The 27,950-nt window shown below is 47.2% G+C and overlaps 1 protein-coding gene across 1 annotated transcript in view; it reads right to left on the reverse strand.

Annotated features, from left to right (window-relative positions):
- The window catches only part of sv2ca (synaptic vesicle glycoprotein 2Ca), a 429,473-nt gene extending 402,549 nt beyond the window's left edge, over nt 1-26,924 (reverse strand). The window contains 2 exon segments of the mRNA XM_072516044.1: nt 25,866-26,067; nt 26,869-26,924. The gene's annotated coding sequence lies outside the window, so the exon portion shown is untranslated.
- Nucleotides 26,925-27,950: the final 1,026 nt, after the last annotated feature.

Here is a 27,950-nt window from a genome sequence, read left to right on the forward strand (position 1 = left end):
TGGTTAGTACTGCTGCCTCACAGCTCCAGGAACCTGGGATCACTTGCAGCCTCGGGTGACTGTGTGGAGTTTGCACTTTCTCCCTGTGTCTGTGTGGGTTTCCTCCGGGTGCTCCGGTTTCCCCCCACAGTCCAAAGGTGCGCAGGTTAACTGGATTGGCCATGATAAATTCTCTCTTAGTGTCCAAAGGCTAGGTGGGGTTACTGGGTTACGGGGATAGAGTTGAGGTGTGGGCTTAGGTAGGGTTCTCTTTCAAGGGCCGGTGTAGACTAAATGGGCCGAATGGCCTCCTATTGCACCGTAAGTTCTCAATAAATAAATAAAAGTGATGGTGGGATTAAGAAATGTGACTGCAAAACATGTTTGGCCTAATATTTTGTGAACTTCAGTGGAAGGAAGATCAGGCATAATGAAAAATCAACCACTAATTCGCTACCAGCCCAATCCATATTGATGGTGCAGCCCTGTCCTTACCCACACATGTATCAAACATGCATCCATAATGCTCCAGAGTGCATCGTTCTAGGTTTCACACAAAGCAGTCGTTCTAAATGCCAAGTATTTTGTGGTGGCTTCTTCTGAGTTCTATAGCCAGGTTATACAAAACAACTGCAATTTCTAAATTTGTGAATTTAGACCATTTCCGTAGGGCAATGACTGTAAAGGAGTGGGTCTGGTGAACAACTCAAACTGATGCTCCTGATCACATTTTATCCTGAACAAGGCTATCGAAAATTCACAACTAAACATTACGCTTGTAATTTTTTGTCATTGCATTGTAAATAATTTCTTGCATTTATAGGTGTACTGTCCCAGATTAAATGCCACAGGAAAGCTAAAAGCCAAAAACAAAACAGAAAAAAATATTGCATTTGTCTTCATTTGTAGGGAACTCTGAGAGCAAGGTTAGTCTCTGAGGCACGATCAATTGAACAAAGACTAGAGTTGGATGCAACTGAGGCTTTATTGCTCTAAGATGTGTGGCCTCCCACAGCAGCTGGTGAAATGGCTGCTGAATGGAGGACACACATATTTATACTCCGCCTACTGGGCGGAGCCAGCAGGCAGGGACTACCGGCGAACCTGTAGTACAGGTCCTACCTTACCTCACCTAATACAGGTGTAACCGTGGTTTACCACATTCACCCCCTGTTAAAATTGAGTCCGGCGGGGGTGGAGGAGAACTATATACAGCAATGAATTTATATTTACAGTATTTGATCAGAAAAAAAATGTATTTTGAAGTCCGGTGCCAGTTAGAGATTTAACCGGTCTGGTGCCTTGATGTTCTGCTGGGAGCGACGTAGCGGTGGCGGCGATGTTGATGCTGGCCTGATGTTCAGTGACTCCGGGAGTGTGCCGAAATCCTCTTCATCCTCGGGCGTGGGCAGGGGAGGAAGAATGGTCCTGGTGGGGTTAATGCTGGGAGCGCCGGGGGAGGGGAGGGTGGCGCTGGGCCGGAGAGGTGCGTGTGTGTGGAACCTGCTGGTGCCAGGTCCCTGAGGGAGACAGTATCTTGGCGGCCGTCGGGATACTGGGGCCGTAGGCATACTGAGAGTTGGCATGGAGCAATTGCACCCTTTCCACCAACGGGTCCGCCTTGTGGAGTCGGACGTGCCTACGGAGAAGGACGGGTCCTGGAGCTGCGAGCCAAGTCAGGAGCGACACCCCGGATGTGGACTTCCTGGGGAAGGCAAAAAGACGTTCATGGGGTGTGTTGTTTGTAGCGGTGCACAGCAGTGACCGAATGGAGTGGAGTGCATCAGGGAGGACCTCCTGCCAGCGAGAGGCTGGGAGATTCCTGGACTGCAGGGCCAGTTGGATGGCCCTCCATACCGTCCCGTTCTCCCTCTCTACCTGCCGTTTCCCCGGGGGATATAGTTGGTCGTCCTGCTGGAGGCGATACCCCTGCTGAAAATATACGTGTTTCGGTCAGTGGAGGGGAGGGGCCCTTTGAAATCCACGCTGAGGCATTCAAAGGGGCGGGAGGCCTTCACCAGGCACGCACGGTCCGGGCGGTAGAAGTGCGGCTTGCACTCCGCACAGACCTGGCAGTCGCTGGTGATTGTCCGTACTTCATCGACGGAGTCGGGCAGGTTGCTGGCCTTCATGAAATGGTACAACCGTGTGACTCCCGGGTGACAAAGGCTGTCGTGCAGGGTCCGGAGTCGGTCTACTTGTGCGCTGGCACATGTACCTTGGGATAGGGCATCTGGGGCTCGTTGAGTTTGCCGGGGCGATACAAAATCTCTTAATTATAGGTGGAGAGGTCGATCCTCCACCGCAAGATTTTAACGTTTTTGATCTTGCCCCGCTGTGTGTTATTGAACATGAAGGCTACCGACCGTTGGTCAGTGAGGAGAGTGAATCTCCTGCCGGCCAGGTAATGCCTCCAAAGCCGCACAGCTTCAACGATAGCTTGGGCCTCTTTTCCAATGGATGAGTGCCGAATTTCTGAGGCATGAAGGGTGCGGGAAAAGAATGCCACGGGTCTGCCTGCCTGATTGAGGGTGGTGGCTAGGGCGACGTCCGATGCGTCACTCTCTACTTGAAAGGGCAGTGTCTAGTCTACTGCGTGCATCCCGGCCTTGGCGATATCGGCTCTGATACGGTCGAAGGCCTGCTGTACCTCGGCCGTCAGGGGAAAATGGGTGGACTGAATGAGTGGGCGGGCCTTGTCCGCATAGTTTGGGATCCACTGGGCGTAGTACGAGAAGAACCCCAGGCAGCGTTTGAGGGCCTTGGGGCAGTGGGGGAGGGGAAGCTCCATGAGGGGGCGCATGCAGTCGGGATCGGGCCCCAGAACTCCGTTCTGGACCACATAGCCGAGGATGGCTAGGCGGGTTGTGCTGAACACGCACTTCTCCTTGTTGTAGGTGAGGTTGAGGAGAGTGGCGGTGCGGAGGAATTTAGCAAGGTTGGCATTGTGGTCCTGCTAGTCATGGCCGCAGATGGTGACGTTGTCTAGGTACGGGAAGGTGGCCCACAAACCGTACCGGTCGACCATTCGGTCCATCTCCCTTTGGAAGACCGAGACCCCATTAGTGATGCCGTAGGGAATCCTGAGGAAGTGAAAGAGGCGACCGTTTGCCTCGAAAGCGATGTATGGACGGTCTGATTTACGAATGGGGAGCTGGTGGTAGGCGGATTTGAGGTCTACCATTGAGAAGACCCGGTACTGTGCAATCTGATTGACCATATCAGATATGCGTGGGAGGGGGTACGCGTCGAGCTGCGTGTATCGATTGATATAGGCCACGACCATTCTGTGTTTCTCCCCAGTTTTAATGACTACCACTTGGGCTCTCCAGGGGCTGTTGCTGGCCTCGATAATGCCCTCCCGAAGCAGCCACTGGACCTCGGACCTGATGAAGGTCCTGTCCTGGCTGCTGTACTGTCTGCTCCTGGTGGCAACGGGTTTGCAATCTGGGGTTAGATTGGCGAAGAGGGAAGGCGGATCGACCTTTAGGGTCGCGAGGCCGCACACAGTGACGGGTGGTAGGGGCCCGCCGAATTTGAGGGTTAGGTCCTGGAGGTTACACTGGAAGTCCAGGCCAAGTAGTAGCACAGCGCAGAGGTTAGGGAGGACGTAGAGGCGGAAGCCGCTGGATTCTACGCCCTGGACCGTGAGTGTGACCATGCAGAACCCCCGGATCGCGACAAAATGGGATCCGGAGGCCAGGGAAATTCTTTGGTTGGCGGGGTGTACCGTGAGGGAGCAGCGCCTTACCGTATCGGGTGTATGAAGCTTTCAGTGCTCCCGGAGTCCAGCAGGCAAGAGGTCAGTCACATGGCCGTTGATTTTCACACTGGTCGATGCGGTTGCCAGGTTGTGCGGACGAGACTGGTCAATCGTCATTGAGGCGAGTCGTGGTCGGTCGTCGCTGACGTCGGATGATGGGGAGCCTGGGGGGCCCAGGTCCTGGAATGCTGTCGGTGTCCAGTCCCGTGGTGGAGCCAAGATGGCGGCACCTGAAGATCCTGCGGGGGCAAAATGGCGGCGCCCATGGGCCGCACATTGCAGGGGTTGGACAAGATGGCGGAGCCCATGGGCCGCACGTGGACTGAGGGGGAGAAGATGGCAGCACCCACTGGCCGCGGGTGGCCCAGGAGCTGAAGATAGCGGCGCCCACTTGCTGCGTGTGGCCCCGGGAGGTGAAGATGGCAGTGCCCTCTGGCCGCGCGTGGTCCGGGGAGGTGAAGATGGCAGTGCCCTCTGGCCGCGCGTGGTCCGGGGAGATGAAGATGGCGGCGCCCATTGTGTGTAGGCTAGGGGGGTGGCGTGAGCTGGCGTGTGACATAGGCGTACTGGCTGGGTAAGGCCCCTGCTGGGGTGGCCATCTGTGGGGTCCACGAGGGGTAGGAGGGGTGGGCCGCGCGGCTGGTGGGGTAGGCCTGAATTTTACATGAGGCAACCGTCATGGAGAGCGCTAGTTTCTTTGTTTCTGCTAGGTCGAGCGTGGCTCTTTCTAACAGTCTTTGGCGTATGAGGTCTGACCCAATCCCCGTTACGAACGCGTCCCGCATAAGAAGGTTGGAATGTTCGGTGGCCGTAATGGCCTGACAGTCACAGTCCCGGGTGAGGATTAGGGCCCGCCAGAAGTCTTCTATGAACTCACCAGGGATTGAGAGCGAGTGGCGAGTGCGTGCTTGGCGAAGAGCATGTTCATTTTCTGTGCGTAGTTTTCTTTGAGAAGCGCCATGGCGTCGGCGTAGTTCCGGGCGTCCTGGATCAGCGGAAATGCGTTGGAGCTCAACCTTGAGTCGAGGATCTGTATCTTCTGAGCCTCCGGAACAGGGGTGGTCGCTGAGTTGATGTACGCCTCGAAGCAGTGATTAAAGTCCTTTTTGGCGTCGCTTGATTGCGGATCCAGCTGCAGGCGATCTGGTTTGATTCGGAGGTCCATCTTTTAGAAAATCTTTTAGACAATCTTAGAACAATAAATTGAGGCACGATCAATTGAGTTGATCAACTAGAGCTTTATTGCTCTAAGATGTGTGGCAGCAGCTGGCGAAATGGCTGCTGAATGGAGGACACGCATATTTATACTCTGCCTACTGGGCGGAGCCTGCAGACAGGGACTACCGGCGAACCTGTAGTACAGGTCCTACCTTACATCACCTAATACAGGTGCACTAGTGGTTTACCACAGTCTCAAAGATGTAATAATAATTATCTGTTATTGTCACAAGTATGAAGTTACTGTGAAAAGCCCCCAGTCGCCACATTCCTGTGCCTGTTCGGGTACACAGAGGGAGAGTTCAGAATTCTCAGCCGGTACGGGAATTGAACCCACGCTGCTGGCTTTGTTCTGCATTACAAACCAGCTGTCTAGCCCACTGAGCTAAACCAGCCCTCTTATTGTTGTTAGGATAATGGACTGCAATAGAGAATTTATAAAACAGGCAAATTCTGGTGCTATTTCACAGTCAGCAGAGCATACCAAATGTACAAACAAAAGCTCAGCACTATTTGCCCTTGAAGTCAGCACACACGTGTCATTTTTCTCAGGCACACAATGCACTATACCTGTGCAGTAAGCTTTAAATGGAGACTAACAATTCGCACACTGATAAATTGACATTTTGGGAGCGTATGTCCACTGAAAATAAGTTCCACAATATTTCTCGTATGCTTACAACTCACAAATCAAATGTATGTGCTGTTGGGCCTCGAAGTCTAAGAGAGATGATGTTGTTGAAAGACTGACGCTCAGGGGTGAGTTTCTCTGGCCTCGTTGGTGAGAGGCAGCCGGCCTTGGGCTGGCAGTGGGATCCTCTGGCCCCGCTGTTGTAAATGGGATTTTCCATTGAATCCATCCCATGCTGCGGAGAAACCCGCAGCAGGGGTGCACCGCCGACTGGACGGGACTGGCAAATCCCGCCAGCATGAACAGCCAGAAGAGCTCACCCCAGTTCGGTTACGTCAGGGTCACTCAACATCAGACGTCATTGCAGCCTTAGTTCAAACATGGACAAAAGAGCTTAACTTGAGAGGTGAGGTGATAGAAGCTGTCCTTGATATTTGACGGGGAATGGCACCAAGACACCCTGGCTAAACTGGAGTCAATGGAAACCAGGTGGAAAATCTCCACTGGTTAGAGTCATAACTAGCAGAAAGGAAGATGGCTGCGGGTGTTGGAGGTCAATCATCTCAGTCCCAGGACATCACGACAGGAGTTCCTCATGGAAGTGTCCTAGGCACAAGCACCTTCAGATGCTCCATCAATGACCTTACCTCCATCCTAAGGTCAGAACTGGGGATGTTTGCTGATGATTTCACAATGTTCAGCACTATTCTTGGTTTGTCAGATACTGAAGCAATCCATGCCCATATGCAGCAAGACCTGGACAACATTCAGACTTGGGCAGAAAAGTGATAAGTAACATTTGCACCACACAAGCACCAGACAATGACCATCTCCAACAAGAGAGGATCCAACCCTCTCCCCTTAACATTTGAATACTTTATCATCACTGATTCCCCAACAATTAACATCCCAGAGGGTTACCATTGACCAGAAGCTGAACTGGGCTAGCCATAATAATACTGTGGCTACAAAAGCACATCAGAGGCTGAGAATTTTGCAGTGAGTAACTCACCTGCTGACTCCCCAAAATCCTGTCTACCATCTGCAAGGCTGTCAGCTGTGTGAGAATACTCTCCACTTGCTTGGATGAGTGCAGCTCCAACAACACTCAAGGAGCTCAACACTATTAAGGAAAAAGCAGCCTGCTTGATTGTCATCCCATCCACCACTTTCAAGATCCACTCCCTCCAGCAACACACACTCACAGCAGTACGTAGCATCTACGAGATGCAGTGCAGAAACTCACCAAGGCTCCTTAGATATCACCTTCCAAACCTGCTAAAAGGAGAAGGGTAGCAGATACATGGAAACACCACCATTTGCAAGTTCCCCTCCAAGTCACTCACTGTCCTGTCTCGGATATCTATCACCGTTCCTTCACTGTTGCTGGGAAAATCCTGGATCTCCCTCCCTAACATCGCTGCAGCAGTTCAAAAATGCAGCTCATCAGCATCTTCTCAAGGACAAGTAAGGATTGGCAATAATTGCTGGCCTTGCCAATGATGCAAAGAATGATAAAAAGCATGAAATCAATAATGGTGAATTCTCTGCTGGAAATACCTGTACAAATCATAATAGCCTACATGTGCCTACGGGGTGGGAATGATTATCTTTTCCGTGGTCCATGTGGAGTATGAGCTTCCCCGCTAGGGGCAGAGGATCTCTATTAACCTTTGTGTAAAAGGTCAGCCAGAACAGGAACCCGGTAGAGATCTATCGGGTAGTGTATATATCGTGTTGTAAATAAAAGTAGGTTTCTTTATTTTACTCCGTATGGACTCCTTGGGCGGGATTCTCCGGTCGCTGACGCCGAAATCACATTCGGCGATCGGGCGGAAAATACCCCTTTCCGACCAAATCGGGGGCAGTGCCGCTTTCGCGATGCTCCGCCACCTCCGTACTCGCAGAGTACTGCACGCTCCGTATCGACATTGCCTGATGCCCACACCCCGATTCTCCACCCCCGACCGGCCGAGTTCCCGGCATCGGTCGCGTGTGGTATCATCGGAACTCGGCGTGGCAGCTGCAGACTCAGTCCACTGCCGCCACTGTCGGGGGAGGGCTGATCTGCGGGCAGGTGGGACTCTGTCAGGGGCTGGGGGCACTGGGGGTGATCCGGGGCTCATGTGACAGCCAAAGGGGGGATACTATTTCACAGGCAAGGTCAGCGAGCGGCCGGCGCTATGTAGCATGGCGCGGGTGCTGTAGGCTGCCGCTGTGTGCCTGCGCGGCCACGGACCCGGCAATTCTCCAGGCCGTATCGGCAGCGAGGGCCGGGCACTCTACCCTGCTCAGCTGCTAGCCCCCAGCCAAACAGAGGACCGGTGGCCGTTTTACATTGAATATTCAGTCGTAAAACGCTTCCATTCCCACGCCGGTGTGGGGACATAGCCTCAAAATCGGAGAATCCAGCCCCATGTGTCCTTATTAAACAGATAAAATTCTGGAGAGTGAAATGTCTGTGCTTTAATGTGCAAAGTTTAATGTGACTAAATGCGGATATTTTCCTTGCCAGAATATTATACTTCGGCCGCTGGGAGAGAAAGAGTGGCTTATTATCTTTTTAGTTTTGGGGTGGAGAATCTTTAGAAGTCGGTTAAAGATAAAGATAAAGTAATTTTAAAATAATGTGACATGTTAAATTGAACCAGACCTCACAGTCGTTGAGGGTACAAACAATGGACCATAGATACAGGATTAAATGTAAGAAATCTAGTCCAAAAAGGAAGGGAAACTCTTTACACAAAATGTTCACAGACTGTAATTTTCTGACAGGGTTAATGATAGAGATTCCGACTACATTGATAATTTTAAACTGACCCACACAGTAAGACAATAACAGATTTGATCTGGCTGTCCATTTTACACTCTGCCCAATTTTACTTTCAATTGAAGATCTGCACAGCGGTTTTCTGCCAAGCAGGTTAAGAATTGAGAAGGAATTGAAAGGATATGTAAACAAGGCTGGGAAATGTGGTTCAGACTATTTGCCTGTGTGGAGGATGAATACTGACATGGATTGATTGGGCTGACTGGTTTGTTACATGTTATATCTTCTCTCAATTTTTATGGCTGATTCATACTTTCTGACCACAAGTTGATTCACTTCAGAGAGAACATGAATAAACAATAATGCTTGAAGTGAATTTTAACACTCCTGGAACATAGAACTTAAGGAATAGGAGCAGGGGTTTACCATGCAATCCCTCAAGACTGATCCACCATTCAGTGAATCATGACTGATTTTTGAGCTCAACTTCACTTTCCAATCTCTTCCCCTTATCCCTTGATTCCCCTAGAGATCAAAAATCTATCAATTGTAGCTTTGAATGTACTCAACAACCAACTTCTAAAGATTCTCCACCCCAAAACTAAAAAGATAATAAGCCACTCTTTCTCTCCCAGCGACCAAAATATAATATTCCGGCACGGAAAATATCCGCATTTAGTCACATTAAACTTTGCACATTAAAGCACAGACATTTCACTCTCCATGTCTGACTTATTTTCTAGATTTATGAATGGTATCTTCATTTTTTTCCTTATTCTGTTGTTATTTAGCCAGTTGTACATAGAACATAGAACATACAGTGCAGAAGGAGGCCATTCGGCCCATTGAGTCTGCACTGACCCACTTAAGCCCTCACTTCCACCCTATCCCCATAACCCAATAACCCCTCCTAACCTTTTTGGTCACTAAGGGCAATTTATCATGGCCAATCCACCCAATCTGCACGTCTTTGGACTGTGCGTGGAAACCAGAGCACCCGGAGGAAACCCACGAAGACACGGGGAGAACGTGCAGACTCTGCAGACAGACTCCGCACAGACAGTGACCCAGCGGGGAATCGAACCTGGGACCTGGTGCTGTGAAGCTATAGTGCTAGCCACTTGTGCTATCGTGCTGCCCAAGGGAACTACGGAGTCTCCTTCAGTGGCTTCTATTCCCACTTCTGCACCATTACATCTGGAGCCTTCCAGTGATACATCCTCAGTCATGTCCAATTTCTAACCGACATACTGTCTCTCAGAGACACGGGGCTGGATTCTCCGGTCGCTGATGCCGAAATCGCGTTCGGCGACCGGCCGGAGAATCCAAATTCCCGATGAAATTGGGGGCAGTGCCGCTTTTGCGATGCTCCGCCCCCTCCAAAGCAGCGTACTCTAGGAGTACGCCACGCCAAGTATCGACGGACTCAGGAAATTGCCTGAGGCCCACCCCCCGATGCTCCGCCCCCGACCGGCCGAGTTACCGACGGCATGGGACACGTGTCATCTCACCCGCTGGGAACGCGGCGTGGTGGCTGCGGACTCAGTCCAGCGCCGCCACAATCGGGGGAGGGCCTATCCGCGTGCAGGGGGGGACATTATTGGGGGCTGGGAGCACTGTGTGGGGGTGGTGCGGGGCGCATGAGCCGGCCGAAGGGGGGCACTATTTCACAGGCCGGGTCCACTTCAGGCCGTCACCATGCCATGCCACGGACACAGCAATTCTCCGGGGCATATTGGCAACTAGAGCCGGGTGCTCCACGCTGCCGTCCTGCTGGTCCCCAGCAAAATGGGGAATCGGTAGCCGTTTTGCGCCAGTTTTCCTGCCGTAAAACATCACCGTACCCACGCCAGCGTGGGGACATGACTCCAGAATTGGAGAATGCATCCCACTATCTGAAAACGCATCATCAGGTTCCACAAGTGGCTGATGACATGCAGTTCTACATCACCACCATAGCCGTCCACTGCCTGTGCTTTGTCATGCTGTTTGGCCAATTCCAATCAGGGATGAGCAGAAATATTCACAAATTAAATATCGGGATGGCTGAAACATTGGCCAGAATGTTCTGGCCCCGCCGTGGGGTTGTGATGGGTCCCCAAATGTCCATTGATTTGTGGTGGGGGAGGGGTCAGCCATCCATTGTCTTTGACCCCACCCCCGCCCCCTCACCGAAAGGCCCATTCCCTAGCCATCAACACAAATCCCACCACAGCAGAATTAAAAGTCCAATGATGACTATGAAACCATTGTTGATTGTTGTAAAAACCAACCTGGTTCACTGATGTCCTTGAGGGAGGGAAATATGCATTCCTTACCTTGGCTGGCCTACATGTGTCAGGGCCTTACCTGTTGATTCTCTTATTTTCCCTTTGTTTATTTTAGCAGTTATGATTTTGACCCATGGCTGCTTAATAGACTTATATCTTTAAGTCGAGCAGGGGAATGAGGAATTCAAAAATTAGAAAAGAGAACGCTCTGCTAGCTTTCGGATAACGGAACTCAGACTTTTCGGCACCGTGAGATCAGTGGAACTCGGTTCGATTGATTGGTTGGTGGTCAATAAATTGGCCACAAAGTCATATTCTGCCCAGTAATAGGCGGTGATTGGATCCTGCTTGAGCGGGATGATTTTCAGAGAGCATGGGGAAAGACAGTTAGAGTCCTGGACACTGAGACGAAAGAAGCTACACTCTCGCTCCCTCATGCTTTCTCCAGAAAAGCTGTACAGCAGTACACAGAATCTGCATGAATCTACAGTGAAAACATCGAACTGAAAGCCTAGATTGAAGTGAAGGAAGATGTGCTGTAACATCACTATCTGAAACAAAGACGTTAATCCCTTTTATTTATTATTTTACCCCCTTCTCCCCTCTGTGTTTGTCTGTCTTGTGTGTGCCTAGAGGGTGGGATGAGTTTAATTGGGGGGGGGGGGGGCGTTAGGAATTGGATAGTAGATAACCTGTTGTATTTGCTGCATATTTAATTATAGATGTTGTTATTAATAAATGTAATTGTGTTTAAATTTACAAACCTAATGACTGCAGTTATTGGGCAGCCAAGGGCCAAAGACTTTGGGTATTTTTTCTAAGAATTATTTCTGAATTTCAATTGCGATTCCTGGACAAGTAGGGCAGGAATTGACCATGCATTAGCCAAGGAGGTCATAACATATGTGACTCCAGGCCTGATGTGTTGGGTGTTCTGGGTCACATACAGGTCACCAGCACTTGAAGTAGTGCAACACTATTTTATTAAAAGGTTAACTATTTAAACATACTTGAACTGTGGGTAAATACGATACCAGCTTTAACTAAAGACTTTTGCCTTGTCCTAACCAGTTGATGCACTCAGCACATGGTGAATGTCTGTGTTGCAGGCTGTGAGCTCTGTGCTCCTAGCCAGCTGCTACTCAAATGAGCGGGAACTCTAATGTCCCCTGTCTTTATAGTGCGTGTGCTCTCACTGGTGATTGGCTGCGGTGTTGTGTATGTTGATTGCTCGCACTGTGTGTCCATCAGTGTGTGTCTGCACCATGATATACTGGTGTATATTATGACAAGGCCCACAGCAATGTGGTTGACTCTTAGCTGGCCTCTAAAATGGCCTAGCAAGCAACTCAGTTCAAGGGCAATTAGGGGTGGGCAATAAATGCTGGGCCTTGCCCATGATGTACACATCCCGTGAAAGATTTTTTTAATAAGTTGCCTCTCCATGACCAGTGCCCGAGGCTGAACCAAACTGTTCATAACCTTGGCCATGTCATTGACATTAAACATCTGCACAGCCTCTTCATCACAAAAAATGTCTGCTTCTGCCTCTCTGTCCATCTCTGCCCCTGCTACTGAAAACCTCACACATTCCTTTGCCTCACTGTGGTCCAGAACAGGAACAGTTTGAACTGTGGAGAGACCTTTCTTCAGATGTTCATTGCTGTTGGAGATTTAAACATTTACAACTTAAAATTTAAAGAAAATGACTTCGCCTTTCAGTACACAAACATACAAACATAAAAACTAGAAGCGGGAGTAGGCCATTCGGCCCCTCAGACCTGATTCACCATTCAATAAGATCATGGTCGATCTGTTTGTGTTTCAAATTCCACATCCCCATCTGCTGACCTTTGTTTCCCTTACCTAACCAGGATCTCTCTACCTCCACCTTAAAAATATTCAGTGACCCCGCCTCCATTTCCTTCTGAGGCAGAGAGTTCCGTAGACACACAACCCTCGAAGAGAAACACTTCTCCTCATCCCTGTCCTGAAGAGGTGACCCCTAATTTTAAAATAGTGCCTGCTAGTTCTGCCCTTACCAACAAGGGAAACGTCCTTTCCACATCCACCTTGTTGGTACCACTCAGGATCTTATATACTTCAATCAAATAACCCCCTCACTTTTCTAAACTGAAAAAATGAAATGAAAGTCGCTTATTGTCACAAGTAGGCTTCAAATGAAGTTACTGTGAAAAGCCCCTAGTCGCCACATTCCGTCGCCTGTTCAGGGAGGCTGGTACAGGAATTGAACCGTGCTGCTGGCCTGCCTTGGTCTGCTTTCAAAGCCAGCAATTTAACCCTGTGCTAAACCAGCCCCTCGAGTCTGTCTAACCTTTCCTCATAAGACAACCCGCTCATTCCAGGTCTAGTCAACATTTTCGCACCGCCTCCAATGCATTTACATCCTTCCTTAACTGAGGAGAACTAAGCTGCGTGCAGTCAGCAGGAGATTCTGTACACTCAGCGGTGTGTTGCGGGCTGCCAGAAGTGGCTCACCATTGGGCGGTGAAGGAATCTTCTGATCCCACCTGTCAATGGAGTTTCTTGTTCTATGCACCCTCCGGAAATCCAAGTACAGTATGTCTACAGGCTCTCACTTATGCATGGCACACCTTACTCCTTTAAAGAACTCCAATGAATTGGTTAAATATGGGGTGGATATGCACCGACACCCACAGCGCGAAATCCAGCGAGCGGGCCTTAGTTTGCCCTAGCGTGACCCTGAAGTGATGGACCCCAAGGTGGGCCAAGGGGGTCAGTGCATAACTGAAGTGCCGCCCAAAGTCCATTGGTCGGCCAGCCTCCCCCACAATACAAATCCTCCCCCCCCCCATTGACAAGGGCACCCTCCTCCCACCAAGAGAATAATGGGTCACCCCCATCCCCACAGCATGCACACATGAAGGTGACTCGACCCCCCTCTACCACCGACCCCCCCTAATCCCCAAATGCCCCATCAGAGTGTTAGACGTTCAGCTGCTGCTCCTTTTCACAAACACCTTTATTTCACTTTAACAGACTCTGCACAAAACTCTATCTTCGCATCACCTGACACAAAGAACACCTGAAGCCCCTTTTTCATACCAGTGTCAATTATTGGATTCTTAACTCAAATGAGACAATTAATTGGAATGTCTCTTAACGCTCTTAACCCTAACACAGAGTACCCATCAATGCCCTCATCAGTCACCATTATCACACTCCGATCAGTCACCCCCATCAGACCCCCCATCATTCACCCTCTTCGCACCCCAATCAGTCACCCCATCAGACCCCCCATCAGTCACCCTCTTCACACCCCAATCCCAGTCACCCCATCAGACCCCCCCCATCAGTCACCCTTATCACACCCTCATCAGACCCCCCCCATCAGGGACTCCCCCATCAGAGACTCCATCAGGGAGCCCCACCAGTCACTCCTGCCTGAAAGCTGAAGAGCAGTCTAGATAATACAGTGAAAGATCACTGCATTTTCACTTACCCTTCCCCAACACCTAGTGCCTCAGACAAAAGATTTAAAGCAGCAGCTGTTACAAGTGTCAGAGACTTCCTTGAAAGCCAAATACACTTGAAAGGGCTTCAAATCCCTAGACAGTTTTTGAAATGTAAACCTCCCATTCAATTTCACACAGCAATACATTTCACTAGCCAGTGATTGACAGTTTTATTAGTCTGGGGATAGGCGCTAGGTGAATTGATTTTCTATCTTCCCCTTCACACTTGAATGCATCTCAAGTACCCTGCTTTGATGGTAACCACAACGTCTCTGAACACTTTTGCTATGATTGACAGCTCCTCACCACATCGGAAGGAGCTAAGTACTTTCTGCTGTGACTATGTGGAAGTGAAACCATTTAGCTCCTTTTGACCTGGTGAGGAGCTTTCAGGCAGGTATGACTGATGGGGTCTCTGATGGGGGAACTGCTGGAGGGGGGGTTTGAGTGGGGAGGGGCCGGGTCACCCTCATGCGTGCATGCTGTGGGGGTGACCCATTATTTGCGCGATGGAAGGGTGGGGCGGATACATCTACATGTCTGCTGGGGGACAGGATTTGCATTATGAGGGGGAGGGGAGCCAGTCACCCGACCTCGGAATTGGGCCGCCCGCTCAAAATGGCAGCCCGATACCGGGAGCCCGAGAGAATCCAGCAAGCTCTCCCCATGTAAACATTTGTATGGTAAAGGGGAGAGACCCACATCCTGGTCCCCGCTCCCAGCGTCAGCACAGACCAGTCTCGATTCTCCGCTAGCTGGAGCACTTATGCTCCAGAACGGAGAATGCCGGCAATGATTTTCCCTTTCACAAAACCATGCTGACTCTTCCTGTATCTTTTTTATCTTTCTCTTAATCCAATCTTTCCTTCGCTCTCTTTATTTATTATTCCTATACCTGACTGGACTCTAGTTCGCGCTATTTCCATCTTTATCGTCCGCCTGTATTCTTCCTTGCTCCTTACCTCATATACACTGTTGGTCCTGCCATTCACGAGGTGTCCGAGGCCTCTTTGCCCCATTGCATCATTATCAGCTCACACATTCAGCAGGTTGCAGCAGAAAACTATTTTGTGTTGAAGCATGCAGTAAAAGTCTAACCATTGGTATCGAGTCATAGAATCATACAGCACAGAAAAGGCCCTTCGGCCCATCCTGTCTACGCCGGTCAAAAACAATCACCTCACTATTCTAATCCCATTTCACAACACTTGTCTCATAGCCTTGTATGCCTTGGGATCGCAAGTTCTCATCTAAATACTTCTTAAATGGTATGAGGGTCTCTGCCTTCACCAACCTTCAGGCTCTGAGTTCCAAAGTCCCATCACCCTCTGGGTGAAATGGTCTTTCCTCACATCCCCTCTAAACCTCCATCCCCTTAACATGAATAGGATGGGAATAGAGGGATACGGACCCAGGAAGTGTAGAAGATTGTAGTTTAGTCGGGCAGCATGGTCGGCATGGGCTTGGAGGGCCGAAGGGCCTGTTCCTGTGCTGTACATTTCTTTGTTCTTTGTTCTTTGTTAACTTAAATCTATGCCCTCCGGTCATTAATCCATCCACCAAGGGGAAAGGTTTCTCCCTGTCTATTCTATCTATGCCCCTCATAATTTTATATATCTCAATCATGTCCCCCCTCAGTCTGTTTTTCTCCAAGGAAAACAATCCACGACTATCCAATCACTCTTCATAACTATATAGACTGTGCAATATCCCACTCCAGTAAGTTCTAGCCTGATATATTTATGTTACAAGCCTATATTATTCTCAGCTCTCAATACTTGTAATTGCAAGCTATTTTATTTTCAAAGTAAGATGTTTCTCTTCAACTAATTTTAATTTGCTGGAAAGGATTAATTAGAGTAATCACTGCAGATGATTGCATTTGATTTATTTGAGTGCTGACTAGATTTAATGTTTACAAATTCAGTTACAAATGGTTTCAGAGGAAAAATTGAGGTTTTAAAAAAATCATTGAATATCAATTATTTTGTTTTCGAACCTCTGCTTACCAAATGCCTTCGTAAAAATAACAGTTGCACAAAAGAATGTTTGCATTCCAGTGTGTCATGTTGCAAATCGTAGGATATGAATCTACCCCTGGGATTCTCCACAACCCTGGTCACAGTTAGATAATGAAGGACAAGAATGAAACAAATGTTTTCCAAAAGGGAAGACAGATATCAATGGACAAATCAATGCTTTGTGGCTCTTACTGTTGTGAGTGTGCCTCTGTAACAACTCAGAGAACAGCGCTATCAATTGCACTTTTAGTCAGCAGATACGATGTCTAAAAAGGATGCGGAATAAAAGAAAGGAACAATTTTGTTTTGCAAAACTTTAAATGGAGACCAAAGAATCGATGTATTCCACAGATGAATAATTTTGCTAAGAATGTACAATAATGTGGAATGAAAGATTTAGATATAATTCTTCAAGCTATCTCCATCCACAGATGATTCTTCCGTCACAAATTTCCTGTATCTCTGTCAAAACAACTACTTCTAGTGACAGAAGAGAAAAAAGAAAGGCTCGCAGTTATTATGGTGCCTTTCACAACCTCAGGATGTCCAGAACTCTTTGCAACCAAATAAGTATTTTTATTTCTTTATTTATTTATTTTAATTTTAGAGTACCCAATTATTCTTTTTCCAATTAAGGGGCAATTTAGCGTGGCCAATCCACCTACCCTGCACATCTTTGGGTTGTGGGGGTTAAACCCACTCAGGCACGGGGGGAATGTGCAAACTCCACACTGACAGTGACCCAGGGCCGGGATTCAAACCCACGTCCTCAGCGCCGTAGGCTGCAGTGCTAACCACTGTGCCACGTGCCACCCAATTAAGTATTTTTAAAGGGTAGACACTGTTGTAGTACAGGAAAAGCAGGAGTCAATTTGCACACATTGAGCTTCTACAAATAGCAATGTGATCATGATCAAATCATCTGTTTTAGTGATGTTGGTTAAGGAGTGAATAATGTCATAACGCCAGTTCTTTGTAATAGTGTCATGGGATCTTTTGTCTCCATTTGAGAGAGTAGAAGATTGATTGATTGATTTGATTTATTGATTTGATTTATACGTGTGCACCGAGGTACAATGAAAGTATTGTTCTGAATACAGTCCATACAGACACATTAAAAAAAAACATAGGACATACATAGATACGGTGTGTAGTACTATTCAGTAGAGGGTCATTCAGGAGTCTGGTAATAGCGGGGAAGAAGCTGGGACCTCAACGTCACGTCTCATCCAAAAGACACATCCAGTGACACAGCATTCCCTCAGTACTGCACTGGAGCTTCAGGCTAGATTTTGGACTCAAATCTCTGGAATTGAATTTGCACCCACGGTTCTCTGATTCAGAGATGAGAGTGCTATCACTGAGCCACAACCAATGCAGGATGGGCACTCCCATTATTCATTCAGATGGATGGAACAGTTCCGACTGCACCAACAACATATGCTTTCCTCAGCTGGGGCTCTGTGTGGCAGAACACAATTGACCCTTAACCTCCTGCTCCTACCCGCTTGGGAAAACAAATCAAGCTGTGTTCTTCATCTAACTTTTGCCCTCCACAACCAGAATACATCCAACTCCCCTGTAAAGGATTCAGCTGAGTCTGAATCAATTTACTCCTCTGGTAATCTGGTTCACATAGCAATCCAGATGATGGGCAGGATTTTGCGTTTTGGTTCAGAACCCCAACACCAGGATTAAATGGGGGTCCTGATCCCGCATTGTGTGGCAAAGCCACCTAGCAGTGATTTTCTCTGAATGGGCCAATTAGTAGCCAGAGGGTGCGCTCACCATCCAATCAAGTGGGGCGGGTGGGCTCTCAAAGCTGATGGACAATAGAATGCCCTTCTGCATGGAAGGAACTGCAACCTGCAATTGCAGGTCGGAGAGAGAGAGAGAGCCTCTCAGCGACTTTAAAAAAAAATTTTAATTAAAAATTCACAGAATCACAAAATTGTCACGCTGCAGGAGGAGGCCATTTGGCCCATTGTGTCTGCAATGGCTCTCCAAATGAATAACATAACTTAGTGACATTCCCCTGTCTTTATCCCATACTCCTGCACATCGTTTCTATTCACATGATCATCTAATGCCCTCTCGAATGCCTTGATTGAACCTTCCTCCACCACACTTCCAGGCAATGCATTCCAGGCCCGCTAGACTTTGTTACTTGAAAAGGTTTTTTCTCACATCACATTTGCTTCTTTTGCGAATCACTTTAAAATGGCTTCCCTCTCGTTTTTGATCCTTTTACGAGCTGGAACAGTTTCTCCCTATCTACTATGCCCAGCCCCCCTATGATTTTGAACATCTCTATCAACTCTCCTCTGAGCCTCCTTCTCTCCAAGGAGAACAGTCCCAACCTCTCCAATCTATCCTCATAACTCAAGCTTCTCATCCCTGGAACCATTCTTGTAAACCTCTTCTGCATTCTCTGCAATGTGTTCACATCCTTCCTATAGTGTGGCACCCAGGCCTGCACACAATACTCCAGCTGTGGGCTAACTAATGTTTTGTATAAGTTCAGCATAACCTCCTTGCTCTTATACTCTATGCCCCTATTAATAAAGCCCAGAGTACTATATGTTTGATTAACTGCTCTCTCCACCTTCCCTACCACCTCCAATGATCTAGACACGTATACACCCAGCTCCCTCTGCTTCCGCACCCCTTTACGAATTTACCCCTTATTTTATATTGTCTCTCCATGTTCTTCCTTCCAAGATATGTCACCTCACACTTCTCCACATTGAACATCATCTGTCACCTATCTGCCCTCTACCAACTTGTCCCTGTCCTTTTGATGTTCTGCACTGTCCTCTTCACAGTTCACATAACTTCGAAGTTTTGTGTCATCCTGTTATGGGCCAGGGTTTAGAGAACCCCAAAGTGTATCATGGAGTTCACCTGACCCATAATTTTTAATAGATTGTGGTATGGGGAGCACACAGCCCACTCTACAGGTGTGGTACAGCAGAAATGGAAAAGTATATTTTAAACCAAAACAATGTTTATTCTATGAACTCAAGTTAACCTTTTTAAAACATACAGTGAACATCTTAGCAACCATTAATTCAAATACAACCCCCTAAGAATTCAACATTAAGTAATCCTTAATAACTTCCCAAACAACATCCAGAAGACAAAAGAAACACCTTTTAACAGAAGCACATTAGGTTTACATTCACTACTGAAAACATTTATAATTCTGAATTCACCAAATGATCAAGAGATAGTATTTTCATGGCAGAGAGATCAACAGTACACCTGCTTTGTCTGGCTTCAGCTCCAACACTGAAAATGAAACTAAAACACACCCTGCCGCAAACAGCCTAAAACAAAAGTAAAAAGCTAACGGAGAACCCAGATCCACCCACACTCTGACATCACTGATAAACACCCATTTCTTAAAGGTACATTTCTTAAACACACATTTCTTAAAGGTACTCTCACATGACAATCCGCAAACTTTGAAATTATCCCTTGCATACCAAGATCTAGATCATGAATATATATCAGGAAAATCAAGGATCCCCATATCGAGCCCTGGGGATTGCCACTATAAAACTTCCTCTGGCCCAAATAATATCCATTTATCATTACTCGCTGCTTCCTATAATTCAGCCAGTTTTGTATCTAAATTGCTACTGCTCCTTTTATTCCATGAGCTATGACCGTGGGCGGCACAGCAGCATGGCAGCACAGTGATTAGCACTGCTGCCACACGGCACCAGGAACCTGGGTTCAATTCCGGTGTTTGCCTTGCGTGGAATTCTCATGTTCTCCTCGTGCCTGCTTGGGTTTCCTCCAGGTTCTCCGGTTTCCTTCCACAGTCCAATGATGTGTAGGTCAGGTGGATTGGCCATGATCAATGCGCGGGATTATGGGAATTGGGATGGGGAGCGGGCATAGGTAGAGTGCTCTTTCAGAGGATCGGTGCAGACTCGATGGGCTGAATGGCCTCCTTGTGCACTCTAGGGATTCTATGGATTCCCTCAAAAAACCTCCAGCAAGTTAGTTAAACATGATTACTCCTTTAGAAACCCATGCTGGTTCTTCCTTATCAACCCACATTTTTCCAAGTGACTACTAATTCTACCCCAAATAATTGTTTCGAGAAGTTTGCCCACTACTGATATTAGACTGACTGGCCTATAATTGTTCGGGCTTATCCTTACAACATTTTTGAACAAGGGCGTAACATTTGCAATTCCCCAATCCACTGGCATCTCTCCTGAATCTACGGAAAACTGGAAGATTATGGCCAACACCCGCACAATTTCCATTCTCACTTCCTTCAATATCTTTGGATGCATCTCATCCAATCCCAGTGCTTTATCAACTTTCAGTACCGATAGTCTAATCAACACTTCCTCCTTATCAATTTTAAACCCTTTTAGGGACAGAATTTCCTCATCTGTCACCATGTCTTGGGTAGCATCTACCTCCTTTGTAAAGATGGATGCAAAGTGTTCATTTAATACCTCAGCTATGCCCCCTGTCTCCATGTGTAAATTCCCTTTTGGGTCCCTAATAGGCCCTATTCCTCCATATACCACCCTTTAACTATTTATATGCCTATAAAAAACTTTAGCATTCCCCTTTATGTTGGCTGCTAGTCTTTTCTCATAATCCCTCTTCACTTCTCTAATGTGTTTTTTCATCTCTGCTCTGAACCTTCTGCATTTCTCTTGGTTCTCAACTGTATTTTCTACCTGACTCCTGTCATAGCACATTTTTACTAAATTATCTTAATTTCTATCTCATGTTTCATCGAGGGAGCCATGGATTTGTTTGCCCTACCTTTCTCTGTTAAGTGAATATACTTTTGACTTTGTCTGGGCTATTTCTGTTTCGAAGGTAACCGATTGTTCAACTATAAGTTTCCCTGCCAACCTCTTGCTCCAGTGTAACCAGCCCAACTCTGTTACTGCCCTATTGAAGTCGGCTCTCCCCCAGTTAATTATTTTTTCTTGGACTGCCTATTTTCCGTTAGCACGATCATCCAAAACATTACAATACAATGATCACAGTCTCCCAAATGTTCCGCCACTGATACTTGATCTACTTGGCCCACCTCATTTCCAAGTACCAGGTCCAACAGTGCATTTTTTCCTGTTCAAGTAGAAACTTTTCCTGAACACAATCTAGGAACTGGTCACAGCTGCCAGCTCTGCTGACAGGAGGTTACCTCCAGGCAGCTGACCTGTTCGTGATGCTGTGAGCCCTCTGATAATTGGCCTCAAATTGTCAAAAACCTACCTTAACAAGCTACCTGCTGCTTGCGGGCTAGTAGTCCTTCATCCCCAATCCCACTTCCAGGAAAGTGCCATTGGGAACGAGATGGTGCTGGCAAACCACCATGCCAGCTGGTGGTGCAAAATGACCCACTCTTCCTCTACCGTGAGTTCAAATCTCACCACATCAAATTGCCGAACTGAATCAATAAATCAAGTGATTTATGGGCTGGCACCAGATAAAATGACAAACAGAGCTGGTGAACTGTTGTAAAAACCCAGTTGGTTCATCAGTGTCCTTCACGGAATGGAACCTCCAACTATCCCTGTCTGGTCTGCATGTGACTCCAGTCTCACACTATATCCTCAGGGCAACTAGGGATGAATAGTAAGTGCTAGCCTTGCCAGTAATGTCTATATTCTAAGAATGTTTTTTTTAAGGCTATCTCATGGGTGAACAAAACATTTCCCAAATTATCTGTAAGTGTATTTTTAGTAAACACTTTATTTTCTCAATTTAATCTTTGCTCAAACACATCACGTTGAAAATTTCTAGCTGATACTCGTAATTGAGTCAAGCAGGAATGGGGTGAAAATGTTAGTTGTCGGCAAGTCTAGAAAAGGTATTTTCCCCTTCCCAAGGTTAACAAAAATACAATTCTTTGCTTTTAATATGAGCATAGGGATCCAAGGTCAATCTCTCCCTCACAACATAGCTCAACGCAGCCACAAATCTACATTACATACTGTAGAGCTAACACGCAACATTCTCGAAAACTTTTATTGTTACGTGGATGTCAGTGAAATTTGTGTTAATGCAACAAGTCAATGGTTTTGATTACGCCCTTCGAGGAAGATGTCAAAGTGTGTCTAGGTGCTTTCCATAGATAAGGAGAGAAGCAATGGAGGCTGAGTCATCCTGCACTGCACTTTTCCTAGCCACCTTATACTGTATAGGTCAAGAGCAGTACTGCCAGAGGACTGGCATGGGTAACACATCTAGCCCTCTCAGAAAGAGAATGATACATGGAAGCATAAAATCATTCATGGCATAAATTACCTTTTTTTGTTTTCTCATGTGCTGCGCCTAAAAGTCTAGAGGTCCTGGTGCTAAGTGGTAGGTGCATCGGGAAGTTGTGCTGCAGAGCTGACTGCACTCAGCTCTGACTCACACTCTGCAGCGTGCTCCCAAGATCAGACTCCATTTTGTAGGAGCAGAAGCTGATACTGAACTAGAATAGCATTGTAGTGATGTTAGGGTATGGTAGGAATTAAATGTTCCACCAAAATTCATTTTTTGAAATTAAATGTACGTTGAATAATTAGTAGAGTTTACTTACACACTTCAACTTCACTGAAGAAATTATATCTTAAATGAATGTGTTCCTCCTGATTTTCAATATATGTGTAAAATGTAACACAGCCCTGTGCAAATTCATCATTTTGATAACTGAACATGCAGCACTTTCTTCTCATCTTTCTTCATTCAGGAAAGTTTATCTGTGGCCAATGACTGAAGATTACAAGCAATAACAAATGCATCCATTCCTCTCTAACTCTTAAAAAAAAGTTTTTAAAAATCTTTTTTTAATGTTTGTATTATTCAGTACCTGGGCCCTTGACATGTTTAAGGCAGGAATCCAAAAATTCTGGGGGGGGGGGGGGGGGGGAATGACTTTCTTCCTAACTGTAGGCCCCTTGTGTTCTATTTCTATGTGCCTGTCTCCTTCTACAGATTTCCGCCCTCTCCTGAAGGTGCTAATTCATGTCCTACTGCTGCTTTTGAGGGAGGATGGAATTGTTCTGACCCTGTCCCTGACTATCAATTCCATGTCCCCTCTGTATAGTCACGATGCTAACTCCTCCCTGACTGCACCACAGAAGAGTAAAGGAAAATCCCATTGTCAGTGCTGTATTAATGCAGCGCTCGCCATTGATGCAAATCGTACCCATCTAACAAAATTGTCGGTGTCTTTATGCAGCCCTATCGGTGTATTAGTCTTTTAAAGCGTGCAGTGATCTAGATAGACTGCGGCTCACTACAGTTCCAGTGTTATGAATTCCACAGTCCATTTCATTCATGGAAATTACACACGCCTGTCACTATACTATATATCCTGCTGCAAAAAAAAACCTTGTAAAAACCTACCACTACTCAATAACTGGTATCATGCATTTGCTTTTTAATAATACTTAGACCGTTTATTTCCTGAAATCAATTTCCAAAAGGCCTGAAGCAACTCTTAATATTGAAATTAAATGAATGAATGAAATGAAAATGAAAATGAAAATCACTTGGAAATGAGCAGTTTTATATATATGGGTAAGTTGAGACCATCAAAAATTAGATGGACTGGTGTGACGAAATGGTATTTGTTACTTCCAATAATTATGTTTTTGTAGTAAACCTTAACATAGCTTCTTATATGTCTAGTATTCTATAAGGATTGCACCGACCTTGAAATGTACTTCAAACAATGATGCATTCTATATATTAAAAAAACATTTTTCCTTTTAATACAGTCAAGAGCTCGGGTCATTGCATATCACAGGTGCACTAAAGTACCAATTCACATTCTATATTCATCAAAAAACAGAGTGAAGCATTAATTGTATGCTGGGTGTACATTTATTTCGCGTCTGTCACAGCTAAAAAGACAAGACAGAAGAAAGGGCGATTAAAACCGTGAACATAGCCCAAGCTTGTTTTACCCTGGGAGATCCTGCTGGAAGGTGGGTATTTGAAATTTAGCACGACAACTCTTCTCTGGCACACATTTACGCGGTTCTGGGGATTCCATGCTGCGGGTTCATTTGAACATTCTGTGTAGCCACAAACTCCCCATTCAATTCATGTGGATTGTAAAGGTATACCCGGGGACTCGTGCACAGTGTGATAAAGGACGCAGTGTCAAGCTGCTGAGCAAAGCACTGCATCTCACATTTGAAGAAATACACGCTTAAATTAAGAAATTAAAAGACATCAAATGCCAATACTTTCGAGAAGGAAACCGACTTATTAAAAAAAAAGAAAAATAAGCACAAACAATGAATTCTATTTCGAACACAGTCGCTTTTCACGAACTTCCCCCAAGTTAGAACCTGTCAAAGCTTTCAGTCTAATTTTAAGAACTCTTACTAATCTTTATCACGTCTGCAGACAGCCTACCCGAAATAGGCAATGGGGTTATTGACCTGAAATACTTCGTGGGGAGTAGAGAGCGGCGGCTAAAGGCACTTCGGATCATTGTGGTGTTGCAGAAAAGCACTCGTGATCCTACTTACTTCTTTCAGAGAGCAGACCAACCCAAACAAAGCAAAAAAAAGAGAACGATGTAAAAATCTAAACTTGCCTTCCTGGGTCGCGCCGGCCGAGTCAAAAACAAGAGGCAAAGTCAACTTTCCTCACGTCCCTTCAAGTTACGCATCGACCACAGAGCGTCCCCCTCAAAGCAGAGACAGGCTTCAGTAATTGTGGCTCTGACATTGTGCGTCTGCCCACTCGGTGCTGAAATGACAGCTCCGAGATGAGTCAGCCTGTGCCGCAGCAAATATCCCTTTTTAACGCAAGAATAACCCCAATCTCAGTTCAGGCAACGTGTCCTGTGTACTTAGCCCCCCCTCTCCCCTCCCAAAAGAAAAAGCCTTGTCCGTTGTGAATTTCACACCGCATAATCCCCTTCCACTAGCTCCAAGGTAATTAATCAGCGAGATGCCTCATGACAACTACTGATCAGCTGCAATTACATTAATCTGGTGTAGTTTCAGTGACAGGTCCGAGAATACTGATGGCACATTTACACAGAGCCTTGTTATTTTGCTCCTTAACCCTTTGATGACTGAATGAACTTTTCTTTCTTTTTTTAGCCTGAACACATTTCATGATGGGCTGTTATTTGATCAAACTACCCAGCCAAAGGTGAATTCTGCCCCCAGTTTGAGTGGAATGTGAGGCATGGCTCATTGCAGTGCTGGAGGGGGCAATGTGCAGCATCTTTGTCAATTTCGAGCACAGTGGGAGATGTGTATGATCCCAAAAGGAGGGGGGGCAATTAAGAGGGAATCCTTCCTGGAAGGATTTGTGGGAACCCCGGCTGCAAGAGGAGCTTCCCGCGAAGGCTGACAACACACCGTTTGCTCTCAAATTGCAGCAGATCCTGGAGCCCCGATCTCTGGAGTTACAGCCAAGCGTGTTCAAAGTTCAGCAACCGCTTTCAGCTGGAAATCGAGAGTCCTCCGCGTTACATTTAGGAGATAATAAAATTCACGAGCACCAGAGAGGAGGTGGGGGTGAAACAAACTTAAGACCAACTACCCGAGCCTGCATTACTGCCCCAGCACCAGATATACTGCATAAAGTTAAACCATTCACCCGCCAGGGTGCAGGCTGCATTTCAGGGGCGCTGAGCAGACTAGATAGCTGAAAGAGGATACGCTGATCACCGAGTAAAAAAGAAACAGGAGGGGAGCTTGTTCACTTACTTTACTCAAAGGCGGCGGCTACTGCAGGGAGATTCCAGGCACTTGCCAAAGCGCTGCCGTCATTCACACTCTGCCTCCTTCCTTGCTCTCTCTCCCTTTTTGTCCCCTTGCTTGCCCCCCACGCTAAAATGGCTGCAAGTGAGGTAGCTTCAGCCAGTGGGGTGTTTTTCTTTTTGACGTTGCAGTCCTTGTCACTGCAGTGCTGGATGAGAGAGAGAGAGAGCGATCAATAATTGTAGCCCAGGGAATGGAGTGGGCAATCCCAGCTAATGGAACAATCCAGCCTCCAGCAACTGTGTGAGTGTTATAGGGGTGGAAAGCAGAACACATTAAAAGCTGTAATCTGCATCAACCCCCTCCCCTCCCAAGAAAGCATTCTGAGCAACCGAGAAATGTACACACAGCATGCCCCTCACACACACACACACTGTGCAAGGCACAGGTAAATGGACCGATTCATTCACTCTCACTACGGGCAATTGTGACTTTTTGATAGCACCCTTCCACCTAACATTATTTTTCTGCGGTTTTGCATGGGATTTAATGCAGTATGGACATTAATGCTGACAGTTACATTGCTGGAGCCACACGGTAGCACAATGATCTATCATGCTCACAAGGCAGCGCTACCGCAAAGCAAACACAAGCCTAAGCGCAGTATTAGTTTAGTGCTCCATTGCTCCAGGAAGGGTCAGGTACGGATTTATTTCATTTCATGCCGGGCATCACCTTCTAACTTGGCCATTCGGAAGCCAGGTTGCAGCTGCCTGCAGCCTCCTAGCAATCGGCTGCAAGGAGGCCACCCCACCGGAGTGTCCACAACCCCCCCCCCCCCCCCCCATCCACCTCTCCCCTCTGTTGGGCAGCTTGTCCTCAGATTAAACCATCAGCAAGAGGGGGCTCAAATCTGCAGCACTCTCCCTCTGTCACCCCAAACATGTGGCACTGCTCGCTGTCAGCTCCCGCCACTCTGTCCCTGTGAATGAGACTGATGGGACCTTACTTAGAATAATTCCACTGCACAAGGAGTCCAGCCCAGTATTGCGATCGGGTCTCATTTCCATGAAGCGGGTGAAGCTTCGGATGCAGTTGCCATTGTCCGCCAGTTAAATGAGGAAGATGCAGGCTGGTGTGTGTGTGGGAGGGGGGGGGGGGGGGTAGACATTGACCAGGGAGTGGGGGAGGGGACGGTGTTGCTGATCAATGGCCGGGGGGTGGGGTGTTGTTGGTCATCGGCCAGGGAGTGGGGTGTTGTGGTCATTGGCCAGGGAGTGGGGGTGGGGGTGGGTGTGTTGTTGGTCATTGGCCAGGGAGTGGGGGTGGGGATGTTGTTGGTCATTGGCCAGGGAGTGGGGGAGGGGACGGTGTTACTGATCAATGACTGGAGGTGGGGTGTTATTGGTCATTGGCCAGGGAGTGGAGTGGGGGTGTTGTTGGTCATTGGCCCGGGAGTGGGGGTGGGCGTGTTGTTGGTCAATGGCCAGGGAGTGGGGGTGGGGGTGTTGCTGGTCAGTGACCAGGGACTGGGGGTGGGGGTGTTGTTGGTCATTGGTCAGGGAGGTGCTGGAAATCGCTGGCCATGGTGCTGTAATTCATGAGTGTATGTGCAAATCCTCCAGGGTTGGCCTAGAGTCTCCAAGAAGATCAATCTTTAGGACACTTGATGTGTACAACCCTAAAGAAAAACCATCAGGCCATTAAAAAGTGTGTCTTTTTCTGACATGTTCTTTGAATATTTCCCTTTATCCGATATAAAAATACTGAAAATGGAGGAGAAAAAGCTTTTTGGTTGATAGTCAAGTATAATTCGATTGGGTATCGAGTTTTTTGCTTTCCAATTGGTGTAGAAAAGCAGTGTTTCAAAGGATGGATGTGTTGGTCGACTAATGACTGGAGTTTTGGGTAAGTCATGTGATAAAAGCTCCAGGAATATATTTAATCGGAGTTGGCAACCCTAGTGTAGGAGATTGGTAGCTGGGCATTCCAAGGCCCAGGATTAAATGCTGAAGGACGCATTAAAGTTTGGGGCATCTCCTGCAAAGGCTCAATGGTAAACAACTGTCTGACGCCCTCCCACCGCAGTCG

Source organism: Scyliorhinus torazame, chromosome 9 (genome assembly GCF_047496885.1).
Source record: "Scyliorhinus torazame isolate Kashiwa2021f chromosome 9, sScyTor2.1, whole genome shotgun sequence".
NCBI lineage: Eukaryota > Metazoa > Chordata > Chondrichthyes > Carcharhiniformes > Scyliorhinidae > Scyliorhinus > Scyliorhinus torazame.